We start from the raw sequence: 27142 nt of genomic DNA on the forward strand, positions 1-27142 counted from the left end.
GAACTTGGAAACACAATTTTCTCCAATTCCAGATGCACATGTGAATTTTGAGGATCTTGATTTGAGAATCTAACTTTGTTTTTGGAAACAACGCACTTCTGCTTGCTCAGAAAGTGGTGCATCCTCCAAAGTCTACATCTGAGGCAGCCGCCCTGAGCACAGCAGCCTCTCCCTCTGCTCCCTCTGCAGTGAAGGGCTCCGAAATCCCAGCATAGGGTCTAGATCTGATGTGCGTCTGCAGTCATAGTCCAATGTGAGGAGACTGGTTGCAGGCGCAAAGACCACAAGTTTTCCTCTCCGTGAGGAAGCTGACATCCCCGAGGCCTTGCTCTTGGGGAACGTAATCTGTGGACTCCATCAGGTAGCTACTCCAGGAATCCGTGGATGCAGCACAGCCCAAGCTACAAGTTCTGGAAATACTGTGAGTAACCCGTAACCTATAACCTATGATAATCTCTCCTACTATTAACCAACTCAGATCCCCATCTCCTTTTTCTCTGTTACCAGCTTCTGCACTGTGAGATACCTAACAAAAGTGTTGGCATAAAAATCCTGGTCCCGTCGTATTGAAATATACTTTTTGGAGTTTGAGCGCTCGCTCTCTCTCTCTCGAAAGTGGAAACTCTTAGAGGGATCAGACTCTACTGTCCTCATTGAGGTTTTTACTACGATGAGTGGAGTCTCCTGAATTCCCCTGAAAGACGTGAAATGTGAGAAAGAAAACCCCACAAAACATGGGTTGTTTCAAGGCACTAAGATCTCAGGGATTGTTTGTTACTGCAGCACAACACAGCCTGTTCTGACAGGTGTGCCTCCAGACATCTGGGCACTGTGTAATTAATCTTCCTGATGGGATCCGGAATTGACTCTGGTAAGTTCTACCTTCAGCTTAACATGAGCTCCTAAAGCAAATTAGGTAGCATCACAGGAAAAATGAAGCCAATGCGTGTCTTCCATTTCTGAGTGTGTGATCTGAGGTTCATGTCCGCTCATTTGGCATTGAAAGTCGCAGGTGCTTATCAGGTGTCCTCTCCTGGCTTCCTCAGGGACTCCCAGAGGACAGGGGTTGTCTGTCATCCACCTCCACTCACCACACACCTCCTCGCACAGGGCCTGGCGTCTGAGGGAGAGTCGGGGGAAGGTGTTCACTTGGCAGCGCTCCCAGACCGTGTGAGGGGAGTAAGACCAGGGTGCCAGGCTCCGGGAGCAGCCTCCCTCTGAGGGGCTGTCCATGCAGTGTGACCTCACCGCGCCCTGGGGCAGCCTCCAGCCCCTCCTGATTAGTAGCTCAAGGCTGAGAGCCCAGCTGCCCGCAGACTGTCTTTACTCAGGCCCAAAGCCGGCGCTAACCCAGTCGGAAGGAAGGACGTGGCTCAGGAGGCCTGACGGAGTTAATGACGGGAAAGCTGACGGGAAGCTGGATGGAGGCATCAGGCTGCCAGAACCCAGCCCAGCGCCCTACTGCAGACAGCTGACGTCAGGCCCACGGGCTCAGGATCCTGCAGGGGCCGCGCTGGGGACACGAGCCTTACTGCAGACAGCTGACGTCAGGCCTGCGGGCTCAGGATCCTGCAGGGGCCGCATTGGGGACACGCGCTGCTCGGCTCCAGCCAAGTGTGCTGTCAGGAAGGGACGGAGTCCAGTGCCAGGTCTTAGATTTGTTCAAGAGAAAACAAATAAGTCCAGCATGAGTGGGAGGTGAACCCTGTTCTGTCTGACCCTGACATGACCCAGAGCCTGGTGCTGCCTCTCCACACAGCCCACAAGGGCCCCAGGCCCAGGTTCACTGGCTTACCCTTTTCCAAGGAAAGACCTGAGCAGAGCTTCATCACTGCTCAGGGCACTGTGGTATTCTGAGTATTGGGGTGGTAATTCTGCCCGTCTTTGGACAGAAATTCTTCCAGTTGCACTCTGAGGGTCTCCCCCATTCCCACCTCCATGCACAGACAAGGAGACAACTGAAAATGGCAACTGTTAACCTCAAAAAAGGGGCGGGCAGGGCAGGCGGCAGTGACAGGAACAGAGTTGCCCTTCAGACACAGTTGTCCTGCCCTTCCCATCTCTGCCAAAGACCCCACAGGCTGCGAGGGCAGCAGAGATGGTAAAGACGGAGGTGGGGAGGCATTCTGCCCCCCTAGTCTGCGAGGAGTGCAGATGCAGTGGCCTCGCTCCCTGCCATCTTTCTGCCTGCTTCCTTCATGGAGCGCCAGTGGAGAGCAGCCTGCAGCACAAGTCTTCTCTGTCCCCCACCTCAGATGTGCACCTGAATTGGGCACACCCTGGACGCTCGTCTCAGCTCCCAAATCCAGCACACCCTGGGTGGACAGTCCCCCTTCCAGGGCTCAGAACACTCATCCACCCAGACGAGGAGTGGGCTCCAGGCATCTGGACAGCAGGAGTGGAATAAGAAAGCCCCACACCTGACCAACTAAGTGGGCCATCGAATCTCTTAAAAAGGAAGCCCAGAAGGTCCGCAAGAATGAATACAGTCACGTGTGTAACGTCTGCATGTGGTGGAGAGGTGGGCCGTGCCCAGGACACTGAGGGTGTGCATACGCCTTCACTCACACCCCCATAACGTCCCATTCACCCCAGGCTGCTGCTTGAACCTCAGGCACCCTTCTTCCAATGTGTCAATCAAGTCATCTGAGGACATCCCAACGGCCCTGGTACGTGGCCACCCACACCATCCTCCCCTGTCCAGATGATGCCTGCCTCTCCACCTCCCCTTGCCCTTCCAAGCCCACGAGCCAATCAAGGCCCCTTTGGGCTTGAGGGGGCTTGAGTCAGTGCTGTCCCATCGGCAGACATGTCCTGACCACGTGATGCAGACACCATGTGCGTGACAGGCTCCTCCTTACCTCCAGGTGACAGCCAGGCCCCAGTCCTAGATCAAGCCCCAACCTCCCCACCTGCCTCCCTCCACATGCACTGAGCGCGGAGGAGACACGCGGGAGGGGTCTTCTGCAGAACAGTGGCACAACCATGGCCACTGGGGACCAGGGTCGGAGATCCCCTCAGAAGGCCTCGGGACTGTGGTGTTCACACAACTCCAGGGACCTGGAGTTTCTCTGTCTTCACTGTCAGTGTGGGATTCGGGGACCCAGCGGTGGGTCTGGTGACAGAAGGGAATTCAGTCTAAGTTGTGATCCTCTGGTTTCCCAAACCCTCTCTCATCTCCTAAACCCCATGAGTCCCATTTGAGAGACGGCCGAGCCTGCAGACTCCTGATTACCATGCTCATGGCTTGTATTCAGCCTGGAAACCCGCCAGGCAGGTGAGGCAGACACGCAGAGGAAATTGCTTTGATGTTTCAGGCCAAAAACAAGGAAAAACAACTGAAGTTACATGAGGATCTGGAATTAGAACAGCCTGCCTCAAAATTGAACAGAAGGTGTTTTCAGATCGTCCCCTGGCCAGGTAACACCTAGTCACCAAGTTCTCAGTGGAAAATGTGCTATCACAGGCTGGCCTGGGACCCATGACTGTTCCTGCATTTGGCTTTTCCAGCTGCGGCTCTCAGAGAACAGAGAGATGGGGACAGAGGGAAGGTGAGCATGGAGCAGAACAGGGAGATGCAGAGAGGAGGCAGGAACAGGCGAGGCGAGGGCCACTAGGAGTTCATTCCCGCAGCGTTAGAGGTTGAGGCAGGACTGCCCGGGGAGAGCTGCATCCCTGGATGTGCCATAAACTCCTTAATTGTGGCCTCTGTCTGCTCCTCCCTCTGCCCAAAATAAACCTCCAGACCATCCTGAAGATGCGGGACCTGTCATTTTATAAACAGGTGGCCACTCCGCCTGCTGCTTAGACTGACCATTATGCATCCTGATGGTGCTGGGGTCACTGTGATGTGGCTTGGGGACACTGGGAGGGGCCACTGCTATGTAGCCTTGGGACACAGGGATTGGTAGCTGATGTGGCTGGGGACATGGGGAGGGGTCACTGTGGTATGGCCGGATACACCATAAAAGGACCTGCCAGCAGGAAAGAAAGTTCTCAGACATAAGTAGGAATCCTCCCTGGGAGAGTCAAACTGGGAGGATTGACCGCTTGAGGCCCCACTCACCCCCATCTGACCGTGCCCCATCATGGTGACTGGCCCCGTCTCACATGAACCCACCCCCTCTTGTTTGGCCCCACCTCCTCTCATGGTGGCCCCACCTGCTCTCGCAGTGAATCCTGCTCCCCAACCCCAAGTCACGAGACCCATCCACTTGCGTTTCTGCTTCTCCTGATGGTGCTGCCCACCACCCTGTGTGTCCCTGCCCACAGCCTGCACTCATGCGCAGGCCCACCCTGACCACAAGATTTCTCTACCCCTGGTGCTCCCACTGCCTCCAACTACCAAATCCCAATTCCCCAGGAAGTGCCCGTCCAGACTCACCACCACCGTGTGCATTTCCATGTGAATTTTAGAATCATCATCTCTGCTTCTGCAAAAAGGCAGTTGGAAGTTTGATATGGATTGTATTGAACTTGTAGATTGCTTTGGGGATTATTGTCATCTTAACAACAGTGGATTCCAGAAGCAAGTAATCTTCTCTTTCTGGATACTAACAGCTAAGGAAATGTTCAAGCAGCAGTAATATGGCCCTCACCTACAATAAAGAACGGGAGGCCTGGGGATTCATTTCCGGGAGAAAATGCTTCATACAGATGGCTAGGCATCTCGTGCTGAAGAATCTGTAAATTAAGGGAAACTTTGGAATTAAAATAAACACTGATTTGATCTGTTCCCTTCATATTCCCCAATCTTTTCCTGCCCTTTTCTCAGGTAGAGACAATTGATCAAGTCTAGAATGTACTTAAGGGTATAGAATCCTTGACTAGAAATTAATAATCATTGGGGAATGGGGTACAGAGAGGTGATAGGGATGGGGAGGATTTCCCAGCTCTATGCCAGTGAGATGGCTCCAACTGGGATAATATTCAGCAGGGCGTTGGACCATCAGAATAGAACATGGACACTCAGACACCTCTCATGAACCCAGCACAAACACAGCAGTGCGTCCAGCTGAGTATCTGTCCAGGGGTCATAATCCCAGGCCACATTGCTTGTCCCGCCACCCCAAGGAGGTGGGTCAGGAGATGAGGTACCTGAAGGAGCCAAGACCAAGCCCCTCTTCTGCCTACATGACTGGACACCCAGTTTGAGCGAGGACTGTGTGGTGGGATAGCAGCCCAAGTATGTGTTCTGTCTGTCTGTCTGTCTGTGCAGCAGCCTCAGAGACCTCAAGCAGCCTCAGGCTGCAAAGCCAGCTCCTGTCCTTCTCAGACTGGGGTTGACTCCAGGACTAGCTGATGCTTACAGCCACAGAAAGAGACGTAGTCCCCAAGAGCGAACAGTGTAATTTGAGCGAATTAATTTTTAATAGTCAATTGATGCTTATTGTAGAAGATGATTAGTTCTCACTGGTCCCACTATGTGTCTCACTGGTCCAATGTGAGATTGTGGGAAGAATATCATTTAGTTGCATCCAATATGAGTTTCCTGAAGACTTTATGGCTGTTTTTCAAGTTATCGTCTGGTGATAAATTTATGGCATTGTGCACTGGGCCCTGGATGTACTGGGCTCCCTGTTGGGCTTGGGCACAAAGCAGAATGGGGAAGAGTTGTAGGGAGCGGCCCTCATGCCCCAAGCTGATTGGCAAAAATGAGAAATACTGATAATATCAAGTATTAGCGAGGTGAGGAAACAGGACTCTTACGCTCCGTTTGTGAGAATGGAAGTGTGAACAGCCTTCTGTGGAGAGCAGTCTGGGTGTATCTGTTAGGACAAAAGTCCACACGCCCTGTGCGTCACCAGTTGCGCTTCCCAGAACCGACCCTAGAGAAACGCTCACATGCGGACAGAGGAGGCAAGGACTAGAATATCCACTGCAGTTGTTGACTGAAATCCTGAGCTTGGAGGGGACAAGTAGGATTAAATGTCTTCCAATGGAGACTTGGCTAATGGAAGAGGGTTCTGGGTAGTTAACGATTCATCAGGCTGAGCCCTGAAGCTCCTGGTGGGAGGAGTCTGCATCGACCCCTTTGTTCTGAACTGTGAGGTGGTGCGAGGAATAGTGTGACTGCGGGTGGGAGGGGCACGCAGCCTCAGGCATGGAGGAAGCTGCCCTCCTCACTATGGTGCAGTGAGGCTGGGTCAGGGGTCTGTAAGTCCTTCCAGGCGGTAACTGCAGTGTGGACAGTCGAATCCCAGGAAAGTCTTACCTGTCCTTCCCTGGCTCAGCCAGAGCAGCCCAGTGGGCAGTGACCTGGGAGGTCAGCGTGTTTGCAGAGTGCTGATCCCTGTGGAATTAGGGTTTATAGGGCTCTCTCACCCTCAAGGGGGATTAGCTGACATTCGACTGCTGGACTGGGTGGAGGGACGCAGGGCTGGAGGCCATGGGGATGCAGCTCCTGGGTCCCTGAGAAGAGTATGTCCTGGCCACACAGCTGCAGTCTAGCTCACTGTGATCCCACCATTCCCATAGTGTCTGCACTTTGAAGTCACACACTTCTCTGCCCAGGATGCCTCAGGGCTCCTCTCCTCTCATTTTGGGACTCCGTGTCTTCTCGTGCCCATCCTGGGACTCAAATTCATTCCCCTCTGAAGTTTGAGGCAAAGAGAGAGATTGGTGAGGATTATGGATCTTTAGGTTCCCATCTCTGAACACATTTGAAACTGTAATGAGCAGGCTTGGCGATGCCCTGGTGTGTTTCATATGGACAGGAGAAATTACCCATCTCCTAAACCAGCCCTGTGCTTTCATTTCGCGCATCAGATCAATGCCTGGACGACAGACAGGCTCCAGGCGTCCCGGGGATGCGTTCTAGGGGAGAATCTGCTGCAGGAAATGCTGCACTAATTAGCTGAGGACAACACGCAGGTCTGTCCACAGGGGTCACTCAGGAAGCTCAGCGAATAGTCCCTGAGTGCTGATGGGTTACAGGACCAAATGGGAGCCTCCCATGGCCCTGAGCAGGTGCCACCCACAAGGAAAGGACACCGGGGTGTTTGAGCCCCTAAAGCTTTGCTGCTCAGACTGGGGTCCAGGGACCAGCAGCAGCAGCAGCACTGGGAGCTTGTTAGAAATGCAGACTCCGGGCCTCCTCCCTCCGTGTCAGCCCCTTCTGTGAATTTAATCCCCAAGTGAGATCAGGGCTTATGGCTGCCCACAGCAAGGACTACATTTCGCAGCCTCCTTTGCAACTTCAGTGACCATGTGACCAGTGCTGGCCAATGCCCTGTGAGCAGAGGTCAGGAGAGCCCCTTTCAGGTCATGTCCTGAAAGGAAGGAGGTGAGCCCCTCCTTCTAGTCCTCCCTCCATTGTGTGAATGAAACTAGGTCGGCTTGCAGTCACCGCTGCTCATCTTGGCCCAGGAGAACCCAAGGGAGGGGGGATTTTGTGAGCTTTGGGGCAATTTAATCACTTTATCATGTGGCAGTCACTTAGCTCCCTGTGGCTGGGCTCCCTCAACTGTGAAACAGGGATGATGATGGTGGTGATGATGATGATGGTGGTGGTGGTGAGGATGGTGATGGTGATAGTGGTGATAGGGATGATGATACTAATCGTGATAATGGTGGTGATGATGATGGTGGCAGCGGTGATGATGGTGATGACAATGGTGGCAGTGGTGATGATGATGGTGGTGGTGGTTATGAGGATGAAGATGGTAATGGTGATGATGATGATGGTGATGGTGAGGAGGATGATGATGATGGTGATGATGCTGGTAATGATGGGGCCCCTTGCCAGGAAGAGGAGGAGATGTAATGAGGTCATAGCAGGGCTTAGGGCATAAACTGTGCCTATTGTTACTGTTATCATTATTATTAATATCTCATGTTGTTGATGACATGGAGCTTCCTCCCTCCCAGCCACCATCCCTCCGGTCCTGGGACCCTCTTTATAAGGCAGGAGCTGAGCTGCCCTTTAGGAAACCTCCTTTCCTGGCTTCTTCTCAGCAGGAGTCCCACCCGCAGGGGGCATAAATGTGCCCCAGGCAAGGAGGGAAGACAGGTGGGTCCCCCACTCTGTACCAAGGGCCCCGCTGGCCCTGGCATCCTGGGAAGGCTCATCGATATCACGAACCCTGTTTCCTGCTGTAGCACCGTGATCAGGGGCTTCCACATTGTGCTTGGCTAAGGGAGTCGGGGTGGACATCAGAGCGCAGGAGCTGATCGCTTTGTTGCTGAAGCCTCTGACATGCCTACCTCCTGGGGAGTCTCCACAGAGGCATTGGGGCTGCCACAGCAGGGGATGTGGGATGGTGTCCCTGCTCGTGTCTGTGCTCCAAAGCACCTCGGTGCGCATTGGGAGGGCAGAGATGTCGCGGACCTGCTGCGTTCAGTGCCTGGCTGATGAGTGAGCTGGGGCGTCTGTTCTCGCGCTTAATCGAGTTTGTCGTCTTGTCTGTGTGCACCTGTTCGTGATGCCTGCCCGCCTTCTCCCAGGGTTTCCTGCTTATGGTGGATCTGTGGAGGCTCCTGTGATACCGCGCACACCCACCTCTGTCTGTCTGTTGGACGCAAGCACACAGCCCTCCCGCCGCCCTGTCTTCTCCATGGGTGGTGAGCACAGTTTCACGCAGAGGCTACAGGCCATCACAGGCTCTCGGAAATTACCTTTCTCACTAAATCTCCCGTCTCTTCTCTCCAGCAGCCAGTAGAGAGTTCTCTGCTAAACTGAGTTCAGGGCGAGGCAGTGTGGACCAGAGACCCAGCAGGAGAGGAGAGTCTAATGAAACACTTTCCTGGCGGAGTTTCCATTCTGACACGTTGCCCTGGGAGGCTGATGGAGGCCGGGGCGTCTGTAGCGGGCTGATCTTCGGCCGGGGGCTGGGAGGAGTCTGTCCCTGTGGGCTCACGGGAGCCCTTCAATTGTGCATTCAAGGGGGGAGGGTGGTGCTCGGGAGATCTTCGAGGGTCCACAGGGCACCAGGCTGCTGGCAAGGTCAGAGATGTGGGGTTTGGAGGGGGCTGTGCAGACGGAGCTGTTCTCTAGGTAATGGCCTCTTTGCTGTGTGCTGCCCCACTGAGCCCACTGCAATCGGGGTCCAGGTCTGGGATCCCGGGGAGTCCCAGCATTCTGGGTCTCTCCAGGGAACCGAGGCAGCAGCCGCCTTCCCCCTGTGCTGCCTGGGCCACTGTCTGTGGGATGACAGCCCTTCCTCTGAAGCCAGAGATGCAGCGTGTCCTGACTGCAAGGGCACTGCTCCCCACGTGCTCACCAGCAAACCCTGGGCAGCTGTGAGCTGGCTCCCTGCAGGCTCTGGGGGAGCAGGACCAGGACAGGGGCTCCCAGGGTCCACAGAGGGGACAGAGCCTTGTGGTCCTCAGAGCAAGCATTCCTGGCCCCTGTGAGGGCTGCACTGGCCTGCGAGTGTCCTTGTGCCCCAAGCGCCCCTGTTTCCATGCCTGGGGGACCCTCCTCCTCCCATTTCCCCTGGGGCCACCTCCTGTTTGTCTCTGTGGCCGCCTCCAGGCACCTCTAGGGAGCCGTGAAATGTGACCTGTGTCATTTTGGTGATTTCCCATAGGAGTTAAATGTTCATATTTGCGTTTAAACCATTGTTGTAAATATAAACACAAATGGTAAAGTTCATGCAAACAACTTAAACATGTAACTTTTGTTTATCTAGAACATTAAAGAGCAAATGAAAAGCCCACGACAAGTCTGGAGAAACCACAGAAGTGGAAAGAGGATCATACCTGGGCGCCTGTCACAGCCCTTTTTCCTGGGTTTGAACAGGGGGCTCTGCATTTCCATCTTGCACTGGGCCCCACAGATCGTGCCTCGGCTCCCAGTCTAAGAGCCCCCGTGGGGGCCTGTGTCCCTGTCCCTGGGCTCATCTTCACCCCAGGCCTGGGCCGGGCTCCCTGAGGGGGTCAGCCAGTCCGTACTTGAATCGTGTCCCTGGAGACCCCACTGCTCTGAGACTGCTCTGCTGGCCGTGCTGGGGCCTCCTCCAGGTTGCTGGGAACAGCTCTGCTGTTTGGAGCTGGTGTGACCCCCAGGGAGGCCGAGGGGCCTGAGGACGGGGGTGACTGGGGGTTCCTGGAGCATGGGGCTGGGGGCCAGTCCTCCGTGGGGCCCCTGGACAGGGGGCTCCTGCAGGAGGTTGGGGGGCCCTTGGGGCCCCTGACCAGGCTGCCCCACTCCTGCCAAGGACACCCCGTTGTCTGAGGGCCCTGGGAGCCAAGGGCAGCGCTGAGCCCAGGTCTGTGCACACAGTGGGCAGAGGAGCTGGGAGCTTCCAGCCCGGACGGCAGCTCCCTGCCCGCCCTCCGTCCTGGGGTTGGCTCCCTATCCCCATGAGGGATGACGCTCAAGGACAGATAGAGATAAGCGCCAAAGTCCTTCTCAGGTGGGGCCCCCTCCCCCACTTCCCTGACAATCACACATTTTTGAAAAACAAATTCATGAATTATGACATTTTGACAAGCTGAGGAGTAATGCACATGGTGCCCAATGAACTAAGAAGGAAACTTGAAAAATGTATGCCTTCTTTCATTCTGTGTCACAAAAACGAATGTGTTGCTCAGGCTCATAAATTTTTGGAAGCAAATTTTTGTCAAAATATCACAAGCTTCAGAAACATCCTCTGCCCACACCGCTGTGACACAAAATCACCGCCCTGCTCAAACCAGGAGAGAGTCCACCCTCCCCGGAGATGCCCAGGGCCCTGCAACCCATGGGATCACACGGACCCTCAGCACCGAAGGCCCTGACGGCGCCAGCACCGGGACTGCTGGAATCTAAGGTTTCCGGAATTCTGCGCTTCGCAGACACACTCGTTAATCCATGGAGCAGCCGGAGGAGACGTGGTAGGGAGAATTCGGGGTGTTGATAAAGGAGAGAGAGACTCATGCTGCAGAGAAGCGTCCTGAGGGAGTCAGGAAGGGGCTGCTCAGCCCCCCTGTGAGTCCCAGCACCCCGGGCACATCCAGGCCATCCCCACACCTTCCCAAGGCCCCACCTGAGTTCCAGGGTCGAGCCGGCCCTGTGGTGCACACTCAGAGCCCACGCAGTCAGCATTCTCCAGGGAAGCAGAAGCGAGGAGAAGTGTGGGTGTCTAGAAAGGGACTTGTGGGAGGAATCGGCTCAATGAGGGTGGAGGCTCGTGCGTCCAGAAGGGCAGGGCTGGCCGGCAGGCTGCAGACCAGGAGAGCTGATGGTGCAGTTCCCATCCGAAGGCGTCTGCTGCAGAATTCCCCCTTGACCTCGGGGAGGTCGGCCTTTGGTTCTCTCCAGGCCTTCCACTGATTGGACCAGGCTCACCACATGAGAAAGGGCAATCGGCTTTACTCAAAGTCCACCAATTTCAATGTTGATCTCATCCAGAAACAGCCTCACAGAAACGTCCAGACCAAATCTCAGGGCAGATCACAGACCCCTCAGTCACATTTCTGAGCCATCCGTGTCTGAGTTCTCTGTTGGGGAATCCGTTCCTGATGTGAACCACAGGACCAGGAGTTAGGAGGGACATGGTGGGCAGCACTGTTCCTGGCCTCAGGGTGTGGGCAGAGCAAAGTTGTGGCAGAGCAGCGTTCAGCTGGGGTCTATGGGGGGGCGCAGAGGTGAAACCAGGCCCAGTTAAGAGGGCCAGGGGCGCAGACGTGGGATGGCGCTTGCAGTGGGAGGTCCTAGTGGGTGTCTGCTCCTCAGGCGGCCCAGTAGAGGGGCCTCTTCCAGGTGCTGTTCTCTGACCGCCCCTCAGTTCAGGGTGGGCTTTGGTTCTCCGTGTCCACTCAGCCCCCTGTGACGCAGGCCCGGGCAGTGGAGGGCCCATCCCCGGACACAAGGACAGCTTCTGCAGGCCAGTAGTGACGCATCAGAGCCCGTCCGACTCCGCAGTGTTCACATGGGAACCTTGGGGCCCAGGCGAGCTTGTCCCACCACGTGACCCTGGGAGGCTGGGGCCTGTCACTGCCGGCCACCAGCTCGTCACCTTGGGGATTTTCAAACCCATTAGTTTTGGACAAGCAAGTCATGCTTTCTTTCACAATGGCATAAACATGTGCTCCTTAAAGCCATTATCAGACTGGAACAGAGACAGTGTCCCTTCATGGAGGAAAAAGGTGAGAGTTCAGAATTTTCTAGAAGACCTGGGTGCACAAGCCAATATCATGATGGTTCAAGTGTTACCTTGTACCAGAGCCTACATATCTCCGGCTGTCGCTACTCACATTTGGGGAACACGCCCTCCACCCCCAGCTGCCCAGGGGCCCTGCGGGCTCTCCCAGGAATTTACAGTGTCCTCACTGTCACCAGCTGCTGATCCGCGTCGTGGTGCACTGTGAGCATCCAGCACTGATGCTGCACTCAGGTGCAAGTGCTGTGTGTCCATTAAACATGGTCAGCCAGCTCTGTGCCATGTGCCTCAGAGGAATTTTAATAATGTGTTAAGTAGGTAAAACGGAGAAATAAAGTACATCCTGCTCCTCGCACCCCGAACCTGCAAGTCAGGACACACTGCCTCTCCCACCTCCTGGCTTCTTTCCCCAACCCCGTCCCTGTCCCGGCCACACTGGCCTCCTCCTGCTCCTGGGACATGGGTCCCCCTGCCTCAGGGCCTTTGCACGTGCTGTTCCCTCTGCCTGGAGTGCTCATCCTGCCTGTGGTCAGCTGGCTCCTCCTGACTATGTGGGTCTCGGTCCAGGAGCCTCCAGACCACCCTGGACAGAGACCCTCTCCCTGTCCCCAGTCACTCCCTGTGCATTGCCTTCTTCTCGTTACTTCGTAGCACCTCACACTGAGGACACATCTAACATCTCTAGGTGTCACTTCCACTGTCTCGCCTTGTCCTCAGACAGGCACTCCAGCACAGAACATCACCCGGCACATGGTAGGCATTTGGCACACAGTAGGCGATGCAAGAGCAAGTGTTTGTTGAGTGAATGAACATGGGCCACGCACTCAAGGCGGCTGTGGGTGTGGAGAGGACTCGGGTACACAGCCCATCACCCCCTCGGTCGCCAGGGCGGCAGAGGAGGAGGGTAGTCAATAACCTTATTGATCTGCACCAAAAATCCAGATGATTTCCATCGATTTTCATAACATCCCACTGAGAGAGCAGGGACATCATTTTCCAAGTGTGTCGACCGAATTTACCTTCAGACGGAGCCAGAGAAATCCGCCTTTGCAGCCGCAGAGCCCTTTATAAAGCACATTTTCCAGACGCTCCGGATGCTGGAGTGAGAGACGGGTTCACCGCACGTCACAGTTACGCTCGCTCTGCCCTGCGTCCCCGAGTCCCGAGAGCGTCATCCAGCCCGTCTGAGCATCGCACAGAGGACGCTGGGTGCCCACAGGCTTTCTAGAGGCAGAATGCCATCCGCCCGCCTGCGCCCGCGAGACCACCCCCTGTTGTGTCACTGCCCCCACCCAGAACCTGCGGTGGGACCCCTGCACCTGACGGCCCAGCGGGCTCCCGTTCCCATCGTCTCGAACTCTCCTTCCTCCTCGCAGCTGTCACCACATCTGCCTGGCCCACGAGGGACACCGCCTGTGCCGGTTCACCCGCCTCAGCCCGGCCTCCTGCTCTGCGGGGAGGGGCGCCCCGTCCCCACTGGATCCCCCACCAGCTGCCAGGAGAGCTGCCATCTTCAGACAAATGCCCTGCTCCTGAGGCCAGCCCTGTGTCCTCGCTTGGCTCAGCAGGACACTTCTGAACCAGCGACGCCCCTCCCTCCAGAGCAGGTGTCCAGGATTGGCTGCCCCTGTGCCCTGAGACCCGGCTTTACCAGGGGCTGCTCTCAGGCACACGCTGAAGGGCCCCTGGAGAGGGGGCTGGGCTGGCACAAGCTTGTTTCTGTGACAAGAAGGTCACTGCCCTTAGGAGGGCGAAGCCTCTCCAGTCCTCCACAGTCACCACCACCGCCCCCCCACTACTCACCTCCAGACGCTGCACGCCTCCCGTGCCTGCCCAGGTCCTGACGACCTAGAGTCTGTGTGGGGGCCAAGACATGTGGTGCCTCCTTAGGAGCTGAGTGTCGGGGGCAGAGCTGCCTGGGTGTGGACCCCGGTTTTCCCACTTTCAAGCTATGTGTCTTTGGGCCAGTTTCTTCCCCTCTCTGCATCTCCACTTCCTCATACAAAGAACGAGTGATGACAGCAGCTGCACTATGGGTCCTGGTGGGCAGTGAGTGAATTAAGCTGCAGGAAGCACCTGGCCCATGGCCCCAGCTCTGCCCTGTGACCTCAGGCAGGTCACACCCTGGTCAGCTTCCTGTTTGGGGGGGTGGGGGGCATTGGAACCAGCCCCTTCCTGGTTCTCCTCTGAGGTCTTCTTGGCCCTGGTCTGGGGACAGGACTAGGCTCCTTCAGGCCCTCCCCCTAGCCAGGTCCTGCCTCCCTGTGATGTCAGGGGACATAGCTGCGTGGACGCCCTCGTCAGGGGTGGTGACCGTGACCAAGAGGTGACGCTCACACATACTTGCTCTGTGCCCGGCATGTGGTCCTTCATGTCACCACCAAACAGTCCTACTAGACCAGAGGTAGGAACTGCACAGCTACACAGCTAGTACACGGCAAGGCTGGGGTGGACCCTACAGGCTGGCCAAGGGTCTGGGCCGCTGACCAGTGACGGTGACCAGAATGACAGCAGCAGGGGACCATCGCTGTGTGAGCAAGGAGCCAGTGCTGCGGTGACCTCGAGGGGACTCCATCTATCCCCTTTCCACAGGGCAGGGATGGGCCTAGGAGAGCGAGGGGTTAAGTCCTGGGAGGTAGCCCAAGGCCAACAGACCCTCCTACCCTGCCCTCCCCCAGTGCCCCAGCCCCTGCCCCACCCTGACCTCATCCCCTCCCACCACACCCTCTGCTCACTCTGGTCCAGTCTCAGAGCCCTTCCAGCTTCTGCATCACCCCAGGTGGGAGGGAAATGAGGGTCCCTCACTCTGTGTCATCCTGCCAGGACCCCCTCCTCCCGGGGCTGTGAGCCCAGGAGACGGTTTTGGGTAAATTAAAAATGGGCCCTTTCTCAGACATGTTACTGCCATCTGCTGGGAACCCGCCCCAGTGACTGTGTGACTCTAGGGCAACTGTGAGGTGAACTGTGCTGCCAAAATCAGGCAGTGCACAACCTGGACAACCACACCTGGCAGCCCTGCCTCCCCCTTCTCTGCCCTTTCTGGCTTCTTTATTCTCGCCCAGAGCTCTAATTACCAGCTGACATTGTATACTTTGTTTATGAAATGTTGGTCTCCTCTACCTGCATATAACCTCCATGAGGCTGGGAGTTGGGGCTGTTGTATTCAAGGTTGTGCTTCATGTGCATAAAACAGCCTGGGAGGAAGTAGAAACCCAATGGATATGTGCTGAATGAATGAACGAATGACTGCGTGGGTGAAGGGACAACGACTGCATGGGTGAAGGAATGAATGATTGCGTGGGTAAAGGAATGAATGACTGTGTGGGTAAAGGGACAAACGCCTAGAGAAATGGTTTCTCCCTCCCGCCGTCCCCTCGGCCTTGTACTCTGTCACCAGGAGTGCCCTGTGCTGTGGTCTCTGCTTCCTGTGCTGTGCCGACTAGATGCGGGATCCCAGCCCGGTCCGGGTCCCCCAGGACCAGTGTGGCCCTCGTCTCGGAGAGGCCACGTCCAAGGTGCAGCGGCGGGGCCGGCGGGCTGTCCTGGGGGCCTGAGACGAGCAGCCGTCGGGCTCCTATGAGCATCTGAGCAACCACACAGCGCCGGGGAGCCCCCGGGAGAAGGCAGCTTTGAGGGTCTGACCCTGTGAATTAGATGTTTTGTGCGGAATGTTAACCTCCCAGCAGCCCTGGCGGGTCAGGAGCCGAGGTCTGAGGCCCGGACAGCAGTTCCCCACCACGTGGAGGGCGCACTCCCCCTTGATTCCGTCACGGGAGCCTCGTCCCTCATTCCTGCCCGTGACCCCGACTCTGGGAGCTCTTGAGCAGCAGGGTTCATCTTCCTCGTTTTAAGGTGGCACACCTGACGACCCCTCCGCCTCCACCCTCCCAGCACAGGGTCACTGGGGTCACCCTTGGAGCCTGGCAGCAGGCGTGGGGCTGTCGTGTCCACCCCCCCCCAAGTCCACAGGCCTGAGAGAATGGAGGGGGCTTCCCCAAGGGACGGTGGGAGTGGAGGGTGGTCAGCAAATAGGATTCGCCCTACCCCCGGCTCCAGGGCAGCCATGCGGCCTGGATGATGACAGAACTGCTCAGGGCCACACGGACGCGAGGAAGCAGAGTCGAGTTCTCACCAGGGCTGCCTGTCTGTCTGTTCGTCCGTCTGCAGGGCCCCTTCCCGACAGCCCAGGCTGCCATTGCAGCAGCTGCTTCCCTCCTGAGCATCTGTCCTGCTCGCTGAGTTGGAGATAAGCAGTCACATTAACATTCTGTGTGGGTGTGAAGGTAATAAATTATACAGACTCAGAGGAGCCGGGCAGGCTGCTTCCCAGAGATAATGGACAACACGTGGCCACAAGCAAAACGGACACAGGGGCTCCTGGTCAGTGCAGGAGCTGCCCGGCCCCAGTCCCTCTGTCTCAGCTGGGCCCACGCCCTTGGTCCCCTGGGGTGCAGGGCTCCAAGGGGGACATTTTTATGGTAGAGAAATGACAGCTACTGACTGACTAGTGTGGAGCCAATGAGGGAGCTGGAAGCTACACCAGGAAGTTGAAAGACACAAATTCAGTAAGGACACTGACTATAAATGTGCAAGGCAGCTGAGAGCACAGGGGAGGGGCACCCTGATTTGGCAGGAAGCTGCTGCCACCCCAAGGCTGGAGGGGCAGGGAGGGGTGAGCAGAGCCAGGGGCTGGGTTACCCTTCGAGTCCAGAGGACACCAGGTGCGAACTTCCAGGGTTCTCTCCCCATGGAGTCACACATGATGCTCTTAACTCCTCAGCAAGTTGTGACAACACATGTGAAACGCTGTCTACCAGGGAAGCTCATCAGAGACTCGGCACCCAGTTTTCAGGGGGAGCTGGTCAGGTAGACACCCTCTGCTGGCACGGCCCCAGATTCCAGGCTCCACGAGGAAAGCAGGTGTCCAGCATCAACCATGTTGTTCGCACAGGGAATTTAGGCACAGCGCACCCCTCTTCTGGTGAAGAAAGATTGATAGCCTCGTAGGGAACTGCCTGCAGCCAAATTCCCAGACTCTCTCCAAGGGAAAGGCTTGCCAGCAGCCTTTCCGAGGATTGTAGTCTCGGGCCTGCTGGGTTAACTCTTTTCTGCAGACTTCCTCATGGGGCTGCTCAGGGTGTCGCATGGGGTGATCCTGGCTGAGAGCTAAAACCTCCAGAGATGAGAGCAAGATGGCAGAATAGGAAGACCCCGACCTCACTCCCCACAGGAAAATCAACTTGACAACAATACACAGTGCACAGAGCCTTTATGAGACAGCTCCAGCTGTGGATGGATACAGAATATAAAAAGACGTCATTGTGACATCGATAATAGGAAGTGTTGGGGGGTGTGAAGGAGTAGAGCTTTTTATGCAATTGAAGCACGTTGTTATCAGTTTAAAATAGATGGTTACATATAAGTTCTTTTGTGCAATCCCCTTGGAAATCACAAAAAAAATAACTATGGAGAATGCACAAGAGAAAATGAGAAGGAATCAGACTTGTCACTACAAAAAGTCAACAGAACACAAAGGAAGGCACAGGAGAGGAGAAGACGGAGAAGTAACTAAAGACAGAAAATGATGAGCAGAATGGCAACAGGAAGTCCCCCCGTCAGTGATGACGGTAACGTGGACAGACTGACCTCCCATCAGCAGGCTCAGAGCGGTTGATAGATAGGCAAGCAAGATCCAACTGCAGGCTGCCCACAGACACTCCTGACGATACAGGACACACGGGCTGCAAGGGAAGGGATGCAAGCAGATTCCACACAAACGGACAGCGAAGAGTCCAGGCGGGGCTGTACTTGCATCAGACGAAATAGACTCTAGGTCAAAAGCCGACAAGAGATGAAGAAGGACGTTACCTAAAGATCAAAGTGTCAGTTCCCCAGGAAGCTATAACAATTGTCAATGTATACGCACCTAAGAGCAGAGCTCCTAAATATGTGAAGCAAACCTTGATTGAATTGAAAAAAGAGACAGTAACACAATAATCAGAGGAGATTCCAATACCCCATTTTAGTAAAGACAGATCAACCAGATAGAAATTCAATAAGGAAACACGATGGACCAATTCGGCCCAACAGACATGCTGAGAACACGCTGCCCAATAGCAGCAAACACACGTTCTCCTGAAGTGCATGGGACATCGTCCAGGAGAGACCACATGGCAAAACAAGTCTTAGCACATTTAATAAGATTGAGGTCATACCAACTATCTTTTCTGACCCAAATGGGATGAAAATAGAAATCAGTAGCAAAGAAAAACCAGGAATTCACAAATGCATGGAAATTAAACGGCACTTTTGAGCAACCAATGGGTCAAAGAAGAAATCACAATGGAAATTAGAAAAAATCTTGAGAGAAATGAAAGTGAAACCCCCTGTCCCCGAACTCATGAGATCCCACAGAAGCAGTGCTAAGATGGAAGCTTAGAGCAGAAATGCCACATTTGAAAAGCGAGAAATCAAATCAACAATCTAACTCACACCATAAGGAACTAGAAAAAGATCAAAATATACTCAAAGCTTACAGAAGGAAGGAAATATTCAAGATCAGAGCAGAAATAAACAAAACAGAGAACTGAAAAAAATCGATGGGACTAAAGGTTTTTTTAAAGATCAACAAATTGACAAACCATTAGCTAGACTAAGAAAAAAACAGAAAAGACTCAAAAATCAGAAATGAAAGAGGAGACATTAGTACTGATGCCAAGGAAATAAAAAGGATCATAAGAGACTTGCTTCAACAATTATATACCCACAATAGGAAAACCCAGAAGAAATGGGTAAATTTCTAGAAACATGCAACCTACCAAGAATCATGAAGAAATTAAAAATCTAAACAGAACCATCACTAGTAAGGAAATTGAATCATTAATCAAAAACCTCCCTACAAAGAAACGCTCGGCATCAGACGGCTGCCCTGGTGAATTCTGCCAAACATTTAAAGAAGAATTAACACCAATCCTTCTCAAACTCTTCCAAAAAATTAAAGAGGAGAGAACACTTCCAGATTCATTCTACAAGGTCAGTGTTACCCTGTTATCAAAATCAGACAAAGATACTACAAGAAAACTACAGACCAATGTCCCTAATGAATATTAATGCAAAAATCTCTGCAGCCCCTCCAGACCCCTGCGGGAGAGGCCAGCAGTGAGACGCTGTGACTATTGACCCCTCCCCTGGCCTTATAGGACTGAAGGGCCCCTCCTGTGTGAACAGAGGCTGATCAAGGCAGTCACCCTGCTACGAGGACCCTGGTGGAGCCGATGGGGGACCAAGGGGCGCCCCGCTTCCCTCCTCATCAGCAGGCTGACGGAGCCTGCACAGTGTGGAATCCCATCTCAGTGGATCCTCTGGAACTAATCAAAGGGAAGATTGCCGAGCCCACCCCAGAGGCGGCGTTGGAGGGAGGGAAATGGGAGCCTCCCCCACCGCATGGCCAATGGGGATTCTCAGCTGTGATTAAATGCTCCGGGAGACAGACAGAAATAACTGTGCTGCTCCGATCCAGTCCCAGAGCGGGTGCAATCAGAAGTGCCCCAATCCACCGTGCTAGATTTGACATGAAAAGGGGTGGGTTGGGAGAGTGATGGTTTTAAAGATAAAACAGATCGTGTCACTTCCCTACTCAAAGCCCCCCAGTCCTCCTCACACAAAATTCATGTTTGAGCCTGGTCTTCAAAGGTATGCAGAGACCCTTTTAAACCCCAAATTTACTTTCCTTCCCCCACCACTCCCTCCTCTCCAGCTGCATGCCCGTGCTGTCCCCACCTCAGGGCCTTTGTGCCTGCCATGCCCTTTCCTGGGAAGTCTCCTCTCTGAGTCCTTACATGACTCTCCCCACCACGTCTTCCAGGTGTCTGCCCAAGTCCATCCCTCAGAGGGGTCTTCCTGGCCCTCCGCGGAAGTCAGGCCTCGCCCTGCACGTCCACACCCCGTCACCTCACGCCCCACCATCTACGTTTGCTCACTGCGGTGACTACTGCTCTGTCTGTTCACTGGATCATGAGCTCTTTGGGCCAGGGCAGCTCCTGGTTCTGGTGTCGTTTCCGCAGGACCGACCTTGGGAGCTCCGGCACCTTCACCTTTGTCTCCTCAGGACTCCTGGCCCCAAGCCTCCCCAGCCGTCTCAGGTTCCAGAGTGCCCTCCACCACCTGCCTCTGGGCATCGGGCCTCTGGGCTTTCTCATCTGTGCGGCAGGAGCCACAGGAGACAGAGGGTGGGGGCTCCTCACCCTAGCCTCTCCTGCCTCCCTGGACTCAGGCCATAATCAGCTCTGAACCAGCAGCACTCCCCCTCATGTGCTGGCCCCTCACCTGTGTGACGTCCTCTCTTCACTGTCACTTGGAGAGGCGAGACCTCGCAGCTGGCTGGGGCTCTGTTCTTCTGTTGCAGAGGAGATCACACAAGGATCCTGACCTTTCAGACTAAGATTCTGAGGTCAGTCGGGAGCATGTGATGGTGTCTGATGTCTGCACTCCTTCCCCAGGCCCCCACCGCAGCCAGGCCCTGGGTCACCCGTCCGTCTGCTGGAAGAGCCCAGACAGAGTCTGCCCCTACCAGGAGGGCAGCCCAGGGCCTCCTTCCCACCCCGGACTCTGTGGGATGCTGGCCTCTCACCCTCACCCTCTGGGCTCCCTGATTTATTTTCTTTATTAATAAAAGAGGGGATTAGACTAGTGTCTTCTCCATCTGTCGCATTCCATGATGGAAATTATGGCAACTCTGGAAAATGCATTCATTTAAATCCCAGTAAAGTAGGAAGTGTGACTAGGATGTATGAGTTTAGTTTGGGGAGTGAACATGGCCAACTGTGCCCCATGGAGGGGACCCAGAGACGGTGGCTGGGACCCTACCTTGTCCTAGGGGCAGGATGTTTCCTCCTGTTGCCCCCATCCCAGTCTCAGGTGCTCTGAGCCACCAGGGTGGGATGGGGCTGGTGTCGCTTACAGAACAGGTGGGTCCAGCAAACAGGAGTAAAGTCAGTGCAAAGTCACCTCAAGTGCTCAGCAAGCATTGTGACAACCAGTGTCTCCCCACAGTCCAGCCTGGCCAGTGCTCACGGGTACTGGAGCGATCACACATCTGGTTGAGTCACAGAGGATGTCACTGCTTTAGATTTAGGGGTCATGTGGGGAAAAAAGACAGATTTTAAACATTAGAATCAGTGTGGGGAGCAGCTCCCTGAGGCTCACGCTCGGCGCAAGGAAAGGGTTTTTGGGGGTCTTCTCACCGAGGGCTTCCTCTGGGTGGTGGCACCACTACCCTCCCCACTCTGCCTACAGGGGAAGTAACAGAAGCAGGAGAAGTGAAGGAATTGGCCCCAGGTCCCCCAGGAGGTGAGGGGTGGGGCCGGGATGGACTCTCAGAAATCTGCTGCAGCCCCCAACCCCTGTGCTGCACTGGCCCCCCTAAATTAAATGATTACCAGTATGATTGACTGTGGGCCCGTTACTGCTTCTGTTGAAAGGAGGCCTGAGGCAGAGAAGGACAGGGAAGAGGCAGTGCCCGCTGACGTCCTGCCCGTCCCGCCAGCAGCCTCGTCCTGGAGAGAAGGAGACAGAACACCGGCTCCTTGGGGGAGGTTTGCACCTGTTCAGAAATTGTGAGATCAAAACTATTTCCTTCACAGCTGGAACCTGTGCACGTCCCTGCCCAGGTCAGCACAGGACTGTGCCCTGCACGCGTCTCCAGGGCCCCATTCACATGAACATCTCTCTCTCTATTCCAGATGCAGCCGAGACCCGGAAACTCTCCTCTTGAACGTCTCCCTACTTGACGGAGAAATGGACCATGTTGCAAGCTCCCATTAGCACCTGCAATTACCGCTTGCCCACACCTTCACTTTTGAAATTATAGCACATGTTCGTCTTATTACTCTGTGTACATTCTTGATTCTCAAATTATTCTGCAGAAACTCCCCAGCCTATAATTTTCCTGCCCCACTATTCTCTGTTAATGATCACCCACAATTGCGGTACAATGTCGGATTAAAGTCATAAAGAGCAGACTCGTTGTGAGCTGGATCCTGGATGAGCCGTTCAGTTAATTGATGGAGCAGCCTCCGGGAACACCTCTCAGGACCCGTGTCTCATTTCAGGGGGAGGTTCAGCCAGGCTGCTGGATGTGCCATGCTGGGAACTGAAAATTCCCATGGACATCCCCAAAGGGCCTCTCCAAGGATGGTTCTGGATGTGAGGAACTCCCAGCCCCTTTGCCCAGTTGCCTCACCTCCTCGCTGCCCCACCCCACTGCCCAGGTAGACTGTGAGCTCCAGGCCCAGGACTGCTCCGCAGGCACCCCCACAGCTCCTGGCAGCCGGCTGCTGTCACTCCCCAGACTCAGAGCTCTGCTGACCTCGCTGGGAGTCCTCGGATATCCCCTGGCTCACGCTCCCCCATGCTGGGCTCCAGCCGATTGGATGCACGCAGTGGACATCTGTCATATTCCCTGCCAGCGCCCACCTCTCCCCCGATGACAGCCCTTGATTTTCCTGTGAGAACCACTCTGTCATCCCAGCCCATCAGCTCAGGGCGTTGACCCCCAACCCCCTACCCACTCTCAGAGGCAAGGCAGACAGGGGGCCCCGCCCTGGACATGTGCATGTCTCACACCCTGGCCTCTGTCATTGGTTCAGGGCTGGATACAGGACCTAAGTCAGAGCAATGAGACTCCGTTTGGGGAAGTCTGTGGAACACTTGTCACATAGACGATCTGCCTTCTGCTGGACTAGAAGCTACCAGCCCGAGGTCAGCAGCCAGCGCCCCTCAGGGCAAGGAGGCTGCCTGTGAACACGAAGACGGGAGGGATGGGTGCGTGCTGCTGCCCCAGCCTTAGTCGCCCCCAGGCCACATTGCCCATGCACTTGTTCTTACGGGAGGCAATAAACACTCTTTTGACTAAGCTGGCTGGAGATGCAATTCTGTGACATGTAACCAAAAACTCCAACACTACCATTTTTAACATTAAACAACAAAATAAGTTTTGTCTGAGCCCAGGAAAGAGGGAGGAGCTGAGACCAACACAAGGAAGGAAAGCTCTTCCCAGGCCCCGTGGGCCTAGCCCTCCAGGGTCCCCCGCTCCTCTGCTGTCACGCAGCTTGTAGGTGGCAGCAGGGACAAGAAACGCATCTTCCTCAGCTCCTCCTCTCTTCCCGTCACCCTCAGATGGCCCTGCAGTCAGACCCTCGGATTCCTGGAGGGCGCCACAGAGGGACCTCCTCACGTGGGTTTGCAGACCTAGAAGGCGGGGGCCGACTCTGGCCCCACCTGGATGAGATGCTGCGGACACATGCTCTGCATGGGGCACACATGTGTCCCAGCACAGCGCTCCTGTCAGCATCTTTACTGGGCTTTGCTCAGACCGGAGGACTGTGCGTCTTCAGCAAGTCAATCACGTGTGCTCCTTTAAGACCTGACGGGAGCTCAGAAAGTAAGAGGCGGCCACGGGAAGGAGCGCCTGACTCAGGATGGCTGGGTTAAAGCTGACTCTGTTCCCTTCCAATTTCGGCCTTTCCCAGGCCAAGTTAGTGGCTTTTGCCAAGCAAAGAAGATGAGATGGAAGCAGGGCAGAGAAGAGGAAGGATTTTCTCATCCATGTCACCTAAGCCAGAGGCACTCTTGCAAGAACAAAATCACTAATTTCATATATGATTCATCAGATAAGGCTTGGAATCATTTGAGTAAGAACTTCATTAAATATTAAAAGAAAGAAATCAAATTTAATGGGGCTGGCCCCGTGGCCGAGTGGTTAAGTTCGTGCGCTCCGCTGCAGGCGGCCCGGTGTTTCGTCGGTTCGAATCCTGGGCGCGGACATGGCACTGCTCGTCAGACCACGCTGAGGCAGCGTCCCACATGCCACAACTAGAGGAACCCACAACGAAGAATACACAACTATGTACCGGGGGGCTTTGGGGAGAAAAAGGAAAAAATAAAATCTTAAAAAAAAAAAAAAAAGTTTGAATTTAAAAAAAAAAAAAAGAAATCAAATTTAATACAGTTTAAGTGAAAAAGCGTATTGTCAGCTTAGTGCCTGGGCAATTCATGGGGTGAAGGCATTGGGCACAGCTGGGTCCAGGGTTGGACCCACGCTGTTAGGACTCTCTCTCCCTCTCTCTCTCTCTCTCTGTCTCTGTCCGTGTCTCTATGTGTCTGTCTCTCTCTCTCGCTTCTGACATTATCAGGCAATTGTCCCCCATGGTAGCATTGTCCCCTGTGGTGCTGTAACCCAGCACCTTCAGGTTACAGTTCTCATTGCCCACGGTTTCAGAAAGAGAGGGCACCCGTCTCCTGGAGGGGACCCTCACTGTACAGCTTGGGTTCATTCCTGGGCCGTTCACTGTGGCAGGGAAGCGGAGCGTCCCCATGACCAGGCTTGGCTACATGCCCACCGCTAGAGCTCGGAGGTGGAGTCTGCCCCCTCCATTGAGGGACCAAAGATGGGGATGTGGTTCCCAAGGAGAGGCTGCGCTGGTGCATGCACATATACACACACACATATGCACATGTGTATACAAACACATGGGTGTGCACACATGTGTATACACACACACATGTCCATCACAGAAGGAGCAGAAGGAGCCCAGGACTTAGAACCAAGAGCTCCCTTTCTGATGTGGAACCCTCAGGCAGCACTTACTCTCAGGCTCTCACCGCCCATCTGCTGATCGGGGTGGGTGGGGGATGGACAAGGTGGGCCCTAACCAAGTCTGACTTCCTGCATCCCGCAGCCCAGGTGAGGGCAGAAGCCCAGGACTCGTCTGGCAGAGGGTGAAGTGTTAGTGGACGTTTCATCTCAATGACCAGATGGGGTAACGGGAACATAACTCTCCAGAACTTTCTAGACTCACATCCCCCCTTCCACATCCTCCCGCCTCATGAAGAGTCACAATGAGAAGGGAGGGAGGGGGGCAGGGCCTCAGCTGAACAGAGGCCGGTGGTCTGGACCCCGAGGGGACCGGCTGGCCTCAGGTGAACGAGGCTGGGAGGGCGGGGGAGACATAGTTTCTGCCCCCGCTCCCTGTGGACGCCCTCTTGGTGTCAGGAGGGGATGCAGGATGTCCCCGTGTGGACAGACGGCTGGGGCAGAGGGGCACACACACAGGCGTCCTGCACACCCCACGCTGATGCCACTCACTCCCCTCCACTGACGCGCATTTGGGTCAGGCACTGGGCGCCCGGGACCGTGGTGACGGTGCCATAGCAACCCCCGCACAGGTGTCCAGGTGGGCACAGGTGGGACTCATGGGTTCAGGTTAATTCAGGAACATCATTGCCCTGAAGGGTCAGGGTCAAAGCCACTCTGAACGCTGGGCCTGACGGTCCAGGACAGGTCATGAGAGAACAGAGAGGAGACGAGATCACGGGTGGGATGAGGAAGGAGCCCACGCCCCAGCTCCACGTCCCTGTCTGTGTCCCTGCCGCCTCCGTGGGGTGGGCAGGCTGAAGACGCAGGGGCGACCTGAGCCCAGGGTGCAGGTCACATTCACACGGCGCCTGGGGCCTGGGCGCCCACCCTGGGTCCTTGGATCCCCAGCCCCATCGGGACCCGACGGCCCCTCCTGAGTCCTCCCACCTCAGCCCCCTCCCTCTGAGGTCCCCTCTCCTCAGTCTCGGTCTCTCCCTTCTTCATTTACGCTGCAGGCCCTAGTCCCGCATCCTGAACACACTGTCTGCTGTTGTCAGCCTTTGCACATTTACTCGAGGAGATCCCCCAGCCGCCGTCTTCTGAGACGTGCTGACTGTGTTCAACTCACGCTTGTGAGTGTCGTCTGTGTTAAAGAGCACATCGAAGACGGGTCTTCCCTGCTGTGCACAGTTCAAACACCACACCTTGTTCACCTATGTGATGATTATCCATCCCACATGCTTGTTTGTTTGTTTTGTCTGTGAACGGTGCTTCTGTGAACATGCGGGTGTTGAGATGGTTAAACGACTCTATCTATGAGCCATCTCTCTATCCACCAACTATCTGTCTAGGCATCTGTCTTTCTCCAGCACCTGGCAGACAGTAAGAGCCACCTAGGTATGTGTCATTATTTTTACTCATTTCAGAATCGATGGAAATGCTTGAACTGGGTTATTGTGTCGACAGGTGCATGTGAACTACAAACACACTCATCCCACCCTCACACTCACACACGTGCGCACTCCCCCCCAGCACAGGCGCAGGCCCGGGAGCAGCCGTCAACCACGCGGGAGCACAGCGCCTTGGCTGGCGTCTGGTGAGGACCTTTCTGACTCGGTCCCTCTGCACGAGCAGGAAGCCAGCCTCAGCGCTGACCCTGGGGCGTGAATCGCAGCAAGTTCCCTGCAGGAGGAAGGAGGGCCTGCCGCGGCTCACGCCTGGGGCTTTGGGTCCCCAGCGATGGAAGAGACGGGAGCTTCCTCAGGCGTCCAGGGCAGCCTCGGGAGCCATCACTCCCGGCTGAAGTCCCCGTGGACTAAGAAGCTTCATGGGTCACTGGGGTGAAACAGACGAGGGCTTCCCACCGTTTCCACAGCGCACGTGGTGGATGGTGCTCAAGTGTGAAACACGCCCTCTCGGGGCTTATCTAGAATCTGACAAAGCCAGAGGGCTTTACAGGGAAGGAAGCAGTCGTGCATCACTACTGAGGGGGGGCAGGTTCTGAGAAATGCGTCGTTAGGCAATTTCATCGTTGTGTGAGCATCACAGGGTACACTTACACACCCAGATGGTACAGCCTACTGCACACCTGGACTCTATGGTACTAATCTCAGGGGACCACCATCATGCTACAGCACGTGACTGTAGAAACAGCACTTCCTGAGCACCAGATGACCTTCAGTAAAGGTCACTCCCACAGTGGACATTTGAGGTTTTTCTTGCCAGCACCCCTCCCCCTGCTTGCAGTGATGGCTTTCCATTTGGGAGTTGACTCCTCCCTACTGTCAGTTCTTGTGGCATAGGTGGGGCCCTTGCCTTTTTCTACATGTGAATCATGTGATCTAGGTCCACATAATAAACACGCAGCATCCCTGGCCACAGCATCATTTGGGGCTTGGGCATGTGACCAACTCTGGACCAA

At 55.1% G+C, this 27142-nt stretch overlaps 2 long non-coding RNA genes across 3 annotated transcripts; one reads left to right on the top strand and one right to left on the bottom strand.

Moving 5' to 3' along the window:
- Nucleotides 1-23809, top strand: LOC111774689 (uncharacterized). 2 transcript variants are annotated; one of them, XR_002809812.2, is made up of 3 exons: nucleotides 21150-21434; nucleotides 21566-21700; nucleotides 21827-21969. It is a non-coding gene; the product is annotated as an uncharacterized lncRNA (long non-coding RNA). The 2 variants fall into 2 exon arrangements; XR_011441415.1 differs by lacking the exons at nucleotides 21150-21434; nucleotides 21566-21700 and adding an exon at nucleotides 1-421 and having other exon boundaries at nucleotides 21827-23809.
- On the bottom strand, nucleotides 11922-14026 carry LOC106780916 (uncharacterized). The gene is made up of 3 exons (XR_011441414.1): nucleotides 13890-14026; nucleotides 13106-13183; nucleotides 11922-12055 (listed from the first exon to the last, which is right to left on the bottom strand). It is a non-coding gene; the product is annotated as an uncharacterized lncRNA (long non-coding RNA).
- Nucleotides 23810-27142: the final 3333 nt, after the last annotated feature.

This window comes from Equus caballus, chromosome 8, assembly GCF_041296265.1.
Source record: "Equus caballus isolate H_3958 breed thoroughbred chromosome 8, TB-T2T, whole genome shotgun sequence".
NCBI classification, from domain to species: domain Eukaryota; kingdom Metazoa; phylum Chordata; class Mammalia; order Perissodactyla; family Equidae; genus Equus; species Equus caballus.